Source organism: Hypanus sabinus (genome assembly GCF_030144855.1).
Source record: "Hypanus sabinus isolate sHypSab1 chromosome 24 unlocalized genomic scaffold, sHypSab1.hap1 SUPER_24_unloc_4, whole genome shotgun sequence".
In the NCBI taxonomy this organism is placed as follows: Eukaryota; Metazoa; Chordata; class Chondrichthyes; order Myliobatiformes; family Dasyatidae; genus Hypanus; species Hypanus sabinus.
The window spans coordinates 420,049-433,399 of record NW_026778947.1 but is presented as its reverse complement, the minus strand read 5'-3'; the positions used below and the strand labels follow the sequence as shown (position 1 = coordinate 433,399).

The following is a 13,351-nucleotide window of genomic DNA, read 5'->3' as shown; positions in this document are numbered from 1 at the left end:
GGTCTGAGAGCCGGGGACAGGTCTGAGAGCCGGAGACAGGACTGTGAGCCGGAGACAGGACTGTGAGACGTAGACAGGACTGTGAGACACAGACAGGTCTGTGAGACGGAGACAGGTCTGTGAGACAGGGACAGGTCTGTGAGACGGAGATGGCAATGTGCGACGGAGACAGGATTGTGAGCTGGAGACAAGTCTGTGAGCCGGGGAGAGAACTGTGAGACGGAGACAGGTCCGTGAGACGGAGACAGGTCCGTGAGACGGAGACAGGTCAGTGAGACGGAGACAGGTCTGTGAGCCTAGGCCAGGTCTGTGAGACGGAGACAGGTCTGTGAGAGGGAGACAGGTCTGTGAGCCGGGGACTGGTCGGTGAGACGGAGACAAGACTGTGAGCCGCAGAATGGTCTGAGAGCCGGGGACAGGTCTGAGAGCCGGAGACAGGACTGTGAGCCGCAGACAGGACTGTGAGACGTAGACAGGACTGTGAGACATAGACAGGTCTGTGAGACGGAGACAGGTCTGTGAGACAGGGACAGGTCTGTGAGCCGGAGACAGCAATGTGCGACGGAGACAGGATTGTGAGCCGGAGACAGGACTGTGAGCCGGAGAGAAGACTGTGGGCCGGAGACAGGACTGTGAGCCGGAGACAGGACTGTGAGACATAGACAGGACTGTGAAACGTAGACAGGTCTGTGAGACGGAGACAGGTCTGTGAGACAGGGACAGGTCTGTGAGCCGGGGAGAGAACTGTGAGACGGAGACAGGACTGTGAGCTGGAGACAGGACTGTGAGCCGGAGACAGGACTGTGAGCCGGAGACAGGACTGTGAGCCGGAGAGAAGACTGTGGGCCGGAGACAGGACTGTGAGCCGGAGACAGGACTGTGAGACGTAGACAGGACTGTGAAACGTAGACAGGTCTGTGAGACGGAGACAGGTCTGTGAGACAGGGACAGGTCTGTGAGCCGGGGAGAGAACTGTGGGACGGAGACAGGACTGTGAGCCGGAGACAGGACTGTGAGCCGGAGAGAAGACTGTGGGCCGGAGACAGGTCTGTGAGACGGAGACAGGACTGTGAGCCGGAGACAGGACTGTGAGACGGAGACAGGTCTGTCAGGAGGAGACAGGTCTGTGAGCCGGAGACAGGTCCGTGAGACGGAGACAGGTCTGTTAGCCGGAGACAGGTCTGTGAGGCGGGGACAGGTCTGTGAGCCGGAGACAGGACTGTGAGACGGAGACAGGTCTGTGAGCCGGAGACAGGACTGTGAGCCGGAGACAGGACTGTCAGACGTAGACAGGACTGTGAGACGTAGACAGGTCTGTGAGACGGAGACAGGTCTGTGAGACAGGGACAGGTCTGTGAGACGGAGACGGCAATGTGCGACGGAGACAGGATTGTGAGCTGGAGACAAGTCTGTGAGCCGGAGACAGGACTGTGAGCCGGAGACAGGACTGTGAGACGTAGACAGGACTGTGAGACGTAGACAGGTCTGTGAGACGGAGACAGGTCTGTGAGACAGGGACAGGTCTGTGAGACGGAGACGGTACTGTGAGCTGGAGACAGGACTGTGAGACATAGACAGCACTGTGCGACGGAGAGAGGATTGTGAGCTGGAGACAGGTCTGTGAGCCGGGGAGAGAACTGTGAGACGGAGACAGGACTGTGAGCTGGAGACAGGACTGTGAGCCGGAGAGAAGACTGTGGGCCGGAGACAGGTCTGTGAGACGGAGACAGGACTGTGAGACGTAGACAGGACTGTGAGACACAGACAGGTCTGTGAGACGGAGACAGGTCTGTGAGACAGGGACAGGTCTGTGAGACGGAGATGGCAATGTGCGACGGAGACAGGATTGTGAGCTGGAGACAAGTCTGTGAGCCGGGGAGAGAACTGTGAGACGGAGACAGGTCCGTGAGACGGAGACAGGTCCGTGAGACGGAGACAGGTCTGTGAGCCTAGGCCAGGTCTGTGAGACGGAGACAGGTCTGTGAGAGGGAGACAGGTCTGTGAGCCGGGGACTGGTCGGTGAGACGGAGACAAGACTGTGAGCCGCAGAATGGTCTGAGAGCCGGGGACAGGTCTGAGAGCCGGAGACAGGACTGTGAGCCGCAGACAGGACTGTGAGACGTAGACAGGACTGTGAGACATAGACAGGTCTGTGAGACGGAGACAGGTCTGTGAGACAGGGACAGGTCTGTGAGCCGGAGACAGCAATGTGCGACGGAGACAGGATTGTGAGCCGGAGACAGGACTGTGAGCCGGAGAGAAGACTGTGGGCCGGAGACAGGACTGTGAGCCGGAGACAGGACTGTGAGACATAGACAGGACTGTGAAACGTAGACAGGTCTGTGAGACGGAGACAGGTCTGTGAGACAGGGACAGGTCTGTGAGCCGGGGAGAGAACTGTGAGACGGAGACAGGACTGTGAGCTGGAGACAGGACTGTGAGCCGGAGACAGGACTGTGAGCCGGAGACAGGACTGTGAGCCGGAGAGAAGACTGTGGGCCGGAGACAGGACTGTGAGCCGGAGACAGGACTGTGAGACGTAGACAGGACTGTGAAACGTAGACAGGTCTGTGAGACGGAGACAGGTCTGTGAGACAGGGACAGGTCTGTGAGCCGGGGAGAGAACTGTGGGACGGAGACAGGACTGTGAGCCGGAGACAGGACTGTGAGCCGGAGAGAAGACTGTGGGCCGGAGACAGGTCTGTGAGACGGAGACAGGACTGTGAGCCGGAGACAGGACTGTGAGACGGAGACAGGTCTGTCAGGAGGAGACAGGTCTGTGAGCCGGAGACAGGTCCGTGAGACGGAGACAGGTCTGTTAGCCGGAGACAGGTCTGTGAGGCGGGGACAGGTCTGTGAGCCGGAGACAGGACTGTGAGACGGAGACAGGTCTGTGAGCCGGAGACAGGACTGTGAGCCGGAGACAGGACTGTCAGACGTAGACAGGACTGTGAGACGTAGACAGGTCTGTGAGACGGAGACAGGTCTGTGAGACAGGGACAGGTCTGTGAGACGGAGACGGCAATGTGCGACGGAGACAGGATTGTGAGCTGGAGACAAGTCTGTGAGCCGGAGACAGGACTGTGAGCCGGAGACAGGACTGTGAGACGTAGACAGGACTGTGAGACGTAGACAGGTCTGTGAGACGGAGACAGGTCTGTGTGACAGGGACAGGTCTGTGAGACGGAGACGGTACTGTGAGCTGGAGACAGGACTGTGAGACATAGACAGCACTGTGCGACGGAGAGAGGATTGTGAGCTGGAGACAGGTCTGTGAGCCGGGGAGAGAACTGTGAGACGGAGACAGGACTGTGAGCTGGAGACAGGACTGTGAGCCGGAGAGAAGACTGTGGGCCGGAGACAGGTCTGTGAGACGGAGACAGGACTGTGAGACGGAGACAGGTCTGTCAGAAGGAGAGAGGTCGGTGAGCCGGAGACAGGTCCGTGAAACGGAGACAGGTCTGTGAGACGGAGACAGGTCTGTTAGCCGGAGACAGGTCTGTGAGCCGGGGACAGGTCTGTGAGCCGGAGACAGGTCTGTGAGCCAGAGACAGGACTGTGAGACGGAGACAGGTCTGTGAGCAAGAGCGGGTCTGTGAGCCAGAGACAGGACTGTGAGACGGAGACAGGACTGTGAGCCGGAGACCGGACTGTGAGACAGAGACAGGACAGTGAGCCGGAGACAGGACTGTGAGCCGGAGAGGGGACTGAGAGACGGAGACAGGTCAGTGAGCAAGAGCGGGTCTGTGAGCCGGAGACAGGACTGTGAGACAGAGACAGGTCTGTGAGCCGGAGAGAGGTCTAAGAGCCGGAGTCAGGTCTGCAAGCTGGAGACAGGACTGTGAGACGGAGACAGGACAGTGAGCCGGAGACAGGTCTGTGAGCCGGAGGCAGGTCTGAGAGCCGGAGACAGGTCTGAGAGCCGGAGACAGGTCTGTGAGACGGAGACAGGTCTGTGAGACAGGGACAGGTCTGTGAGACGGAGACGGCAATGTGCAACGGAGACAGGATTGTGAGCTGGAGACAAGTCTGTGAGCCGGGGAGAGAACTGTGAGACGGAGACAGGTCCGTGAGACGGAGACAGGTCAGTGAGACGGAGACAGGTCTGTGAGCCTAGGCCAGGTCTGTGAGACGGAGACAGGTCTGTGAGAGGGAGACAGGTCTGTGAGCCTGGGACTGGTCGGTGAGACGGAGACAAGACTGTGTGCCGCAGAATGGTCTGAGAGCCGGGGACAGGTCTGAGAGCCGGAGACAGGACTGTGAGCCGCAGACAGGACTGTGAGACGTAGACAGGACTGTGAGACATAGACAGGTCTGTGAGACGGAGACAGGTCTGTGAGACAGGGACAGGTCTATGAGCCGGGGAGAGAACTGTGAGACGGAGACAGGACTGTGAGCTGGAGACAGGACTGTGAGCCGGAGACAGGACTGTGAGCCGGAGACAGGACTGTGAGCCGGAGAGAAGACTGTGGGCCGGAGACAGGACTGTGAGCCGGAGACAGGACTGTGAGCCGGAGACAGGACTGTGAGACGTAGACAGGACTGTGAAACGTAGACAGGTCTGTGAGACAGAGACAGATCTGTGAGACAGGGACAGGTCTGTGAGCCGGGGAGAGAACTGTGGGACGGAGACAGGACTGTGAGCTGGAGACAGGACTGTGAGCCGGAGAGAAGACTGTGGGCCGGAGACAGGTCTGTGAGACGGAGACAGGACTGTGAGCCGGAGACAGGACTGTGAGACGGAGACAGGTCTGTCAGGAGGAGACAGGTCTGTCAGGAGGAGACAGGTCTGTGAGCCGGAGACAGGTCCGTGAAACGGAGACAGGTCTGTGAGACGGAGACAGGTCTGTTAGCCGGAGACAGGTCTGTGAGGCGGGGACAGGTCTGTGAGCCGGAGACAGGTCTGTGAGCCGGAGACAGGACTGTGAGACGGAGACAGGTCTGTGAGCAAGAGCGGGTCTGTGAGCCGGAGACAGGACTGTGAGACGGAGACAGGTCTGTGAGCCGGAGACAGGTCTAAGAGCCGCAGTCAGGTCTGCGAGCTGGAGACAGGACTGTGAGACGGAGACAGGACTGTGACAGGGCAGTGGAACTGTTTCAACACGTGCGGCCGCCCCCGGCACGTCCTCAGACCGTGTTGCTCATTGCTGCCAACGATGCTTTTCACTGTACATTTCGACGTACGTGTGACAAATAAAGCTCATATTTAATCTGTAGGGTTTTATTTAGAGTTACGGCATGGTAACATGGAAAGATTAAGGTCAGAACGAGACCACTTGTCTACCCAGATTTCCTGCTGGTGGCTGATGGAGTAACATCAATCTGCCATTGCTCCAACTCTAATTGTCTTACTATTTCCAACCTGTCTTGAAACTTCTTTTTTTAAGTGTGATATTTTCTCATTATGTCTACAAGGGGTGACAGAGGTACTAATAAGGAGGATCCCCTGTGTCTTCAGATTCTATTGTGGATTTGCTGCAAAGTCAGACACGAGAAGCCTCTGAGAAGTTTCAACAATTCAGCTCTGAATTTAAACAAATAGAGGGTAAATTGCATTCTATTCTGCAAACCCTCAATGAACACGATAAACATATTAAAAAAAATGAAGCAATGTTGTTGTCTCTGGAAACGGAAGTGGATGAATTGCAAAAGCGTTGTGAAAAGCATTCGAAATCCAATGAATGAAAGATCAACGATCTGAGTCTTTATTCTTTGGTGATGGGAGGAGATATTTACTGTTGGCTAGACCCAATTTTAGACTGATCATCTTCTAAACCAGCGTCTCTTAATAAATCAGCTTTGTTTATTCAATCTTTTTTATTGAAATGTGGTATTGTTGATATTTGGCATTTCTTACATCCTTTAGATATGGAGGACTCATTTTTTCCCATGTTCATCATACACATTCCAGGATTGATTACTTTTTTATTGATAGTCAAATGATTTCATCAGTTCGTTCCTGTGAATATAAAGAGATCGCTGTTTCAGATCATGCTCCTGCATTTCTATCTTTAAATCTCCCTGGTCTTCCTCAAACAAACAGATTTTAGCGTTTTAATACAACTTTGTTATCTGATAAGGAATTCTAAAAAATTCTAGAGAGGCATATTATTTTGATTTTTGAAGAGAATAAAAAGGAAGAGACTTCTAATCTTATTGTATAGGATACTTTCAAGGCCTATATTAGAGGACAAAATATTTCTTTGTTAATAAAGAAAGAATTGAATTAGCCAATCAATTGAAACAATTAGATCAAAAATATGCTATAGCTCCAGATCCAGTTTTATATAAAAAACATGTTGAAGTTAAAACTAAATATGATCTTCTGTTAACATATCCAATTGAAACTCAACTTTTTAAAGATAAAACTCACTTTTACATTCACAGAGATAAATCAGGTGAAGTATTGGCCAACCAGTTAAAAACTTCTGTAGTTATATGACAAATTAGTGAAATTTTCAAAACTAATGGTGATAGGACAACTGATCACTCTGAAATAAATGATACCTTTAGAGAATTCTATTCCATACTGTAATGAATAATTTTTTAGATCAATTAAATGTCCCTGCACTTTCTTCAGATAATTGCAAACAGATGGACCAACTCATTTCTTATGAGGAAATTGCCGAGACTATACGTTCATTACACTCAGGGTTGGCTCTGGGTCCAGATGGATTTATTGGAGAATTTTATAAGGCTCTTTCTTCATTAATTATACCGCAGTTACACTGAGTCTTTTTGGATTCTTTCCAATTTGGGTAGCTTGCCTCAATCTTTCTATGAAGCCTCTATTTCGCCTATCCTAAAGAAGATCAAGGACCCAACTGAAGGCTCTTCATATAGGCCAATTTCATTACTCAATGTTGGTACTAAAATCCTTTCTAAAGTTCTGGCTCGTAGGTTTGAAAATGTTTTATATTCTATTACTTCTGTTGATCAGTCTGGATATATTAAAAACTGACATTCCAATTTTAATATACGCCATGTATTAAATGTTATATACTCTCCCTCCCAGGAGATATTGGAATGTGTGATATCCTTAGATGCTGAGAAGGCCTTCGATCGGGTTGAATGGAACTATTTATTTAAAACCTTAGAAAAATTTAATTTTGTACCAGATTTTATTCAATGGATTAAATCCTAATTTCATTCTTAAACTCCTTCCTGCTAGCCTTATAATTGTCTGTACCTCAATCATTACCTAGTTTTTTGAACCTTTCATAAGCTTTTCTTCTTGACTAGATTTATAACAGCCTTTGTACACCATGGTTCCTGTAGCCTACCATCCTTTCCGTCTCATTGGAACGTACCTATTCAGAACTCCATGCAAATATCCCCTGAACATTGGCCACATTTTTTCTGTATATTTCCCTGAGAACATCTATTCCCAATTCATGCTTCAAAGTTCCTGCCCGATAGCCTCATATTTCCCCTTACTCCAATTAAACATCTTCCTAACTTGTCTGTTCCCATCTCTGTCCAATGCTATGGTAAAGGAGATAGAATTGTGATCACTATCTCCAAAATGCTCTCCCACTGAGAGACCTGACACCTGACCAGGTTCATTTCCCAATACCAGATCAAGTACAGCCTCTCCTCTTGTAGGCTTGTCCACATATTGTGTCAATGATGTTTAATGATGGTTGTTATGGGAGAATGCAGTTATTTGATTGAACAGGAACACTGGAATGGGCAAAGATGTGTCTGGTGTGGTCTGCCCTCTGATGTACTTAATTTGGTCGATTTGTTAACAGTTGCATTGGTGGTTCAGTGGTAGAATTCTCGCCTGCCACGCGGGAGACCTGGGTTCGATTCCCAGCCAATGCAGTTCAATGCTTAGGATGTGCCTCTCTTTACAGTCCCAATGTCCAATGTTCACTCAGTGCCTTTGTACAGTGCCAGTGTGCAGTCATTTAGGGAAAATGGTGGCTCTTTTGAAAGAGGAGAGGGAAAGATTAAAAACACTCTGTGAGTCCGTCCAGTCCCACAGCCCTGCGGCTGTCACATCATCGGAAACACTTGCACACTGCAGCCTCAGAGGTGACCGAGGCTCAGTGTTGGCGACATTGAACCGAGCGTAAAAAGATCCAGCTCATCTGGGAGAGAGGCAGCGATGTTGTCAGCACCACTGTGTTTAGCTTTGAAGTCTGCGATGGTGCGCAGATCTTGCCATTAGCTGTGTGTGTTGTGGGTCTTGTCCCTGTGTTGTCGTTTCGCTGCCTCGATGATTTTGCGTAGACCGTGGCTGCATTTCTTGAGTTCCTGGTGGTTGCCGGCAACACAAGCTCTGTCTGGTGCGGTAAGTGCTGCTCACACGGACCTGTTGATCCGGGATTCCGGTTTGGATAGACCCTGACTGATTTTCGGAGGACAATGGACAATAGGTGCAGGAATAGGCCATTCGGCCCTTTGAGCCAAAATCGTTGTTCAGTGTGATCATGGCTGATCATCCACAATCAGTAACCCATTCCTGCCTTCTCCCCATATCCCTTGACTCCGCTATCTTTAAAAGTTCTATCTAACTCTTTCTTGAAAGCATCCAGAGAATTGGCCTCCATTGCCTTCTGAGGCAGAGCGTTCCGTAGATCCCCAACTCTCTGGGTGAAAAAGTTTTTCCTGAACTCCGTTCTAAATGGCCTACCCCTTATTCTTATCCAACATCGGGAACATGTTTCCTGCCTCTAGTGTGTCCAATCCCTTAATAATCTTATATGTTTCAATCAGATCCCCTCTCATCCTTCTAAATTCCAGTGTATACAAGCCCAGTCGCTCCAATCTTTCAACATATGACAGTCCCGCCATCCCGGGAATCAACCTTGTGAACCTACGCTGCACTCCCTCAATAGCAAGAATGTCATTCCTCAAATTTGGAGACCAAAACTGCACACAACACTCCAGGTAGGGTCTCACCAGGGCCCTGTACAGCTGCAGAAGGACCTCTTTACTCCTATACTCCAACTCCCCTTGTTATGAAGGCCAACATGCCATTAGCTTTCTTCACTGCCTGCTGTACCTGCATGCTTGCTTTCAGTGACTGATGTACAAGAACACCTAGATTTCATTTTACTTCCCCTTTTCCTAACTTGACACTATTCAGAGAGTAATCTGCCTTCCTGTTCTTGCCACCAAAGTGGACAACCTCACATTTATCCACATTAAACTGCATCTGCCTACTCACCCAACCTGTCCAAGTCACCCTGCATTCTCATAACATCCTCCTGACATTTCACACTGCCACCCAGCTTTGTGTCATCTGCAAATTTGCTAATGTTACTTTTAATCCATTCATCTAAATCATTAATGTATATTGTAAATAGCTGTGGTCCTGACACCGAGCCTTGTGGTACCCCACTAGTCACTGCCTGCCATTCTGAAAAGGACCCGTTAATCCCTACTCTTTGTTTTGTTACGAACCCAGTAACTGGGTGTCTTACCAGCAAAGATAGGAGTATCCGTTGAAGTCTGATGATACTATTTTTAACAGTATTTATTAGTAAAAATACACAAAAATAATATCAATGCAAATATACAGATAATATACGTCATCAATACTAAAGTGCGGGTATAATAATCATCAATAAGAAATAAGCTCTATCGTTGTCTAGGGGATAATGAATTGTCTGATGGAAATATAAAGTTCAGTTCATACAGGCTGCAGTCGTTGTTGATCACTGTGTTGCAAATGTTGGAGAGAGAGAGAGAGAGAGAGAGAGAGAGAAAATAACTTGCCGACTTTCCTTTTACGATCTTGATCCGTATCCGTCCTTTAGCTAGACCGTTCCGTGGAGGACTCGTCACCCAGGCAAGGGTGGACACACACACAAGCCCCCACCGGTCTCGTAGTGTCTCTCCTGGTGTGTCTGAGGGGTGTTTCCTCAGACCCTACTTTTACAGACCCTACTGAGACGGGGTCTCAGGTGTCAATCAGGTTGGAATGATGCAACACATCAACCAGACCACTCTGATTGCCCCCGAGGGGTTTCAATGAATAGAACAGTACTCAATACACAATTCCTTCTCCAAGAGACAATAGCAGTAATCTCTCTCTTTGTCAATAGGAGACATTCCACCTTTGTGTATCCCGGCGTTGTCTATAACAACTGCCTTTTCTGTTATCCTGTGTCCCTCTCATTACTGACATGAGCTGTTTATCTCTCTCATTTCCTGGGTATCAGACCCGAAATAATAGCGATTTTGCAATCCTCAAAGGGGGGGGCGACTTTGCAATTCTGTACCCTTCTGCCCATCAGAATTGCTCCTCATTCGTAACAGTTTCCTGTCTGCCAACCAATTTTCTATCCACGTCAGTACCCTACCCCCCAATACCATGTGCCCTAATTTTGCCCACTAATCTCCTATGTGGGACTTTATCAAAGTCTTTCTGAAAGTCCAGTTACATTACATCCACTGGCTCTCCCTTGTCCATTTTCATAGTTACATCTTCAAAAAATTCCAGAAGATTAGTCAAGCATGATTTCCCCTTCGTAAATCCATGCTGACTCGGACCGATCCTGTTACTGCTATCCAAATGTGCCAATATTTCATCCTTTATAATTGACTCCAGCATCTTCCCCACCACTGATGTCAGGCTAACTGGTCTATAATTCCCTGTTTTCTCTCTCCCTCCTTTCATAAAAAGTGGGATAATATTAGCCATTCTCCAATCCTCAGGAACTGATCCTGAATCTATAGAACATTGGAAAATGATTACCAATGTGTCCACGATTTCTAGAGCCACCTCCTTAAGCACCCTGGGATGCAGACCATCAGGCCCTGGGGACTTACCAGCCTTCAGCCCCATCAGTCTACCCAACACCATTTTCTGCCTAATGTGAATTTCCTTCATTTCCTCCATTACCCTAGTTCCTTTGGCCACTATTACATCTGGGAGATTGTTTGTGTCCTCCCTAGTGAAGACAGATCCAAAGTACTGTTCAACTCATCTGCCATTTCCTTGTTCCCCATAATAAGTTCACCCGTTTCTGCCTTCAAGGGCACAACTTTGGTCTTAACTAATTTTTTCCTTCACATACCTAAAGAAGCTTTTACTATCCTCCTTTATATTCTTGGCTAGCTTACCTTCGTACCTCATCTTTTCTCCCCATATTGACTTTTTAGTAATCTTCAGTTGCTCTTTAAAAGTTTCCCAATCCTCTGGCTTCCTGCTCATGTGTGCTATGTTATACTTCTCTTTTATTTTTATACTGTCCTTGACTTCCCTTGTCAGCCACAGTCATCCCCTACTCCCCTTAGAATCTTTCTTCCTCTTTGGAATGAACTGATCCTGCACCTTCTGAATTACTCCCAGAAATATCTGCCATTGTTGTTCCACTGTCATCCCTGCTAGGGTATCCTTCCAGTCAACTTTGGCTAGTTGCTCCCTCATGGCTTCATTGTCCCATTTGTTCAACTGTAATACTGACACTTCTGATTTTCCCTCAACATCCTCAATGCACTTCCAGATGAAGTTCGTGTCTCCTTCCATGAACTCGGAGACATCCTCATCATGAAAGACATCTCGGCTGATGTCTTCAACTGGTTGGTAACATGGAAAGATTAAGGACAGAACGAGACCACTGTCCTACACAGTGGAGATTGCGTCTGATATCATCTGGAGATGACACATTGATCGGTTGAGGAGAGCAGGGTCAAAGTTGGAGAAGAAAGGTGGCTGCCCCTGTCAGAACCCCTTCCTGCTGCCTCAGAGTCAACTTCTGCCACCACCACGGAGGAGTTATCAGAACCTGGGATTGTTTCACAAAACTCGCAGCCAAGCAGAACAGACGTTAACCCACATGAGCAAGATGAAATCCTCCATAGTAACGAAATCTTTACACCTGAATGGAGGATTTAAAGTTTACTAAGCTGTGGGTGTGTGTGTATAGCAGTTGTATTGTGTTGTATAGTTGATGCATCCTCTATTGAGTTGGAGTTTATAGCTAGACAGGGAGGAGTGTTGTGTGTTTGCTGTTTCATAGAAAAAGCCTCTGACTATCCACACAATCTATGCCTGTGATCTTCTACACCTCTATCAGGTCAGCTCTCATCCACCACACTCCACGGAGAAAAGGCCGAGTTCACTCAACCTATTCTCATAAGGCATACTCCCCAATCCAGGTAACATCCTTGTAAATCTCCTCTGCACCCTTTCTATGGTTTCCACATCCTTCCTACAGTGAGGTGACCAGAACTGAACACAATGCTCCAAGTGGGGTCTGACCAGGGTCCGAAATAGCTGCAGCGTTACCTTTCGGCTCCTAAATTCAATTCCACGATTGATGAAGGCCAATGCACCGAATGCATCTTAACCACAGAGTCAACCTGCGCAGCAGCTTTGAGTGTCCTGTGGACTCGGACCCCGAGATCCCTCTGATCCTCCACACTGCCAATAGTCTTACCATTCTGCCATCATATTTAACCAACCAAAATGAAGCACCTCACACCTATCTGTGCTGAACTCCATCTGCCACTTCTCAGCCCAGTTTTGCATCCTATCAATGTCCCGTTGTAACCTCTGACAGCCCTCCATACTATCCACAACACTCCCAACTTTTGTGTCCTCAGAATATTTACTAACCCATCCCTCCACTTCTTCATCCAGGGCAATTATAAAAATCACAAGAGTAGGGGTCCCAGAACAGATGCCTGAGGCACCCCACAGGACACCGACCTCCATGCAGAATATGACCCGCCTACAACCACTCTTTGCCTTCTGTGGGCAGGCCAGTTCTGGATCCACAAAGCAATGTCCCCTTGGATCCCATGCCTCCTTACTTTCTCAATAAGCCTTGCATGGGGTCTCTTATCAATGCCTTGCTGAAATCCATATACTCCACATCTCCAGGTCTACCTTCATCAATGTTTTTAGAACCCAGGTCACTAAAGAGAAGCACATTGCACTGTCACACCCTCAGCATTGAACTGCATTGGCTGGGAATCGAACCCAGGTCTCCCGCGTGGCAGGCGAGAATTCTACCAATGCAACTGTTAACAAACCAACCGTCAGAGGACAGACCACACCAGACACAACTTCGCCCATTCCAGTCTTCCTGTTCGATCAAACAGATCCAAAGATCACTGTGTTCTCCCATAACCAACATCATTAACTCTTTGGTTACAAGCAGTTTACAAAGGAGAACAAAAGAATATACACGGCTGGGATAATAACAGGCATGAACTCCCTAGGCAGCCAGAACGGTCTGCACAGCAGCACCAGGAATTCCAGATCTGGGGAACAAAAGGATTTGAGGGCATGCACGTTTCGGGGGTCGCACCACGTACTATTGACCAGGAAGCATACCCCACCTCCTTTACTCTGCCCAGAGAGGTTTTCAGACCAGTCCACCTGGAA

The 13,351-nt window shown here is 49.0% G+C and overlaps 1 non-coding gene across 1 annotated transcript; it reads left to right on the top strand.

Annotated features, from left to right (window-relative positions):
* Nucleotides 1-7,756: 7,756 nt before the first annotated feature.
* On the top strand, nucleotides 7,757-7,827 carry trnag-gcc (transfer RNA glycine (anticodon GCC)). Its single transcript has one exon. It is a non-coding gene; the product is annotated as a tRNA-Gly (tRNA).
* The last annotated feature ends 5,524 nt before the right edge of the window (nucleotides 7,828-13,351 follow it).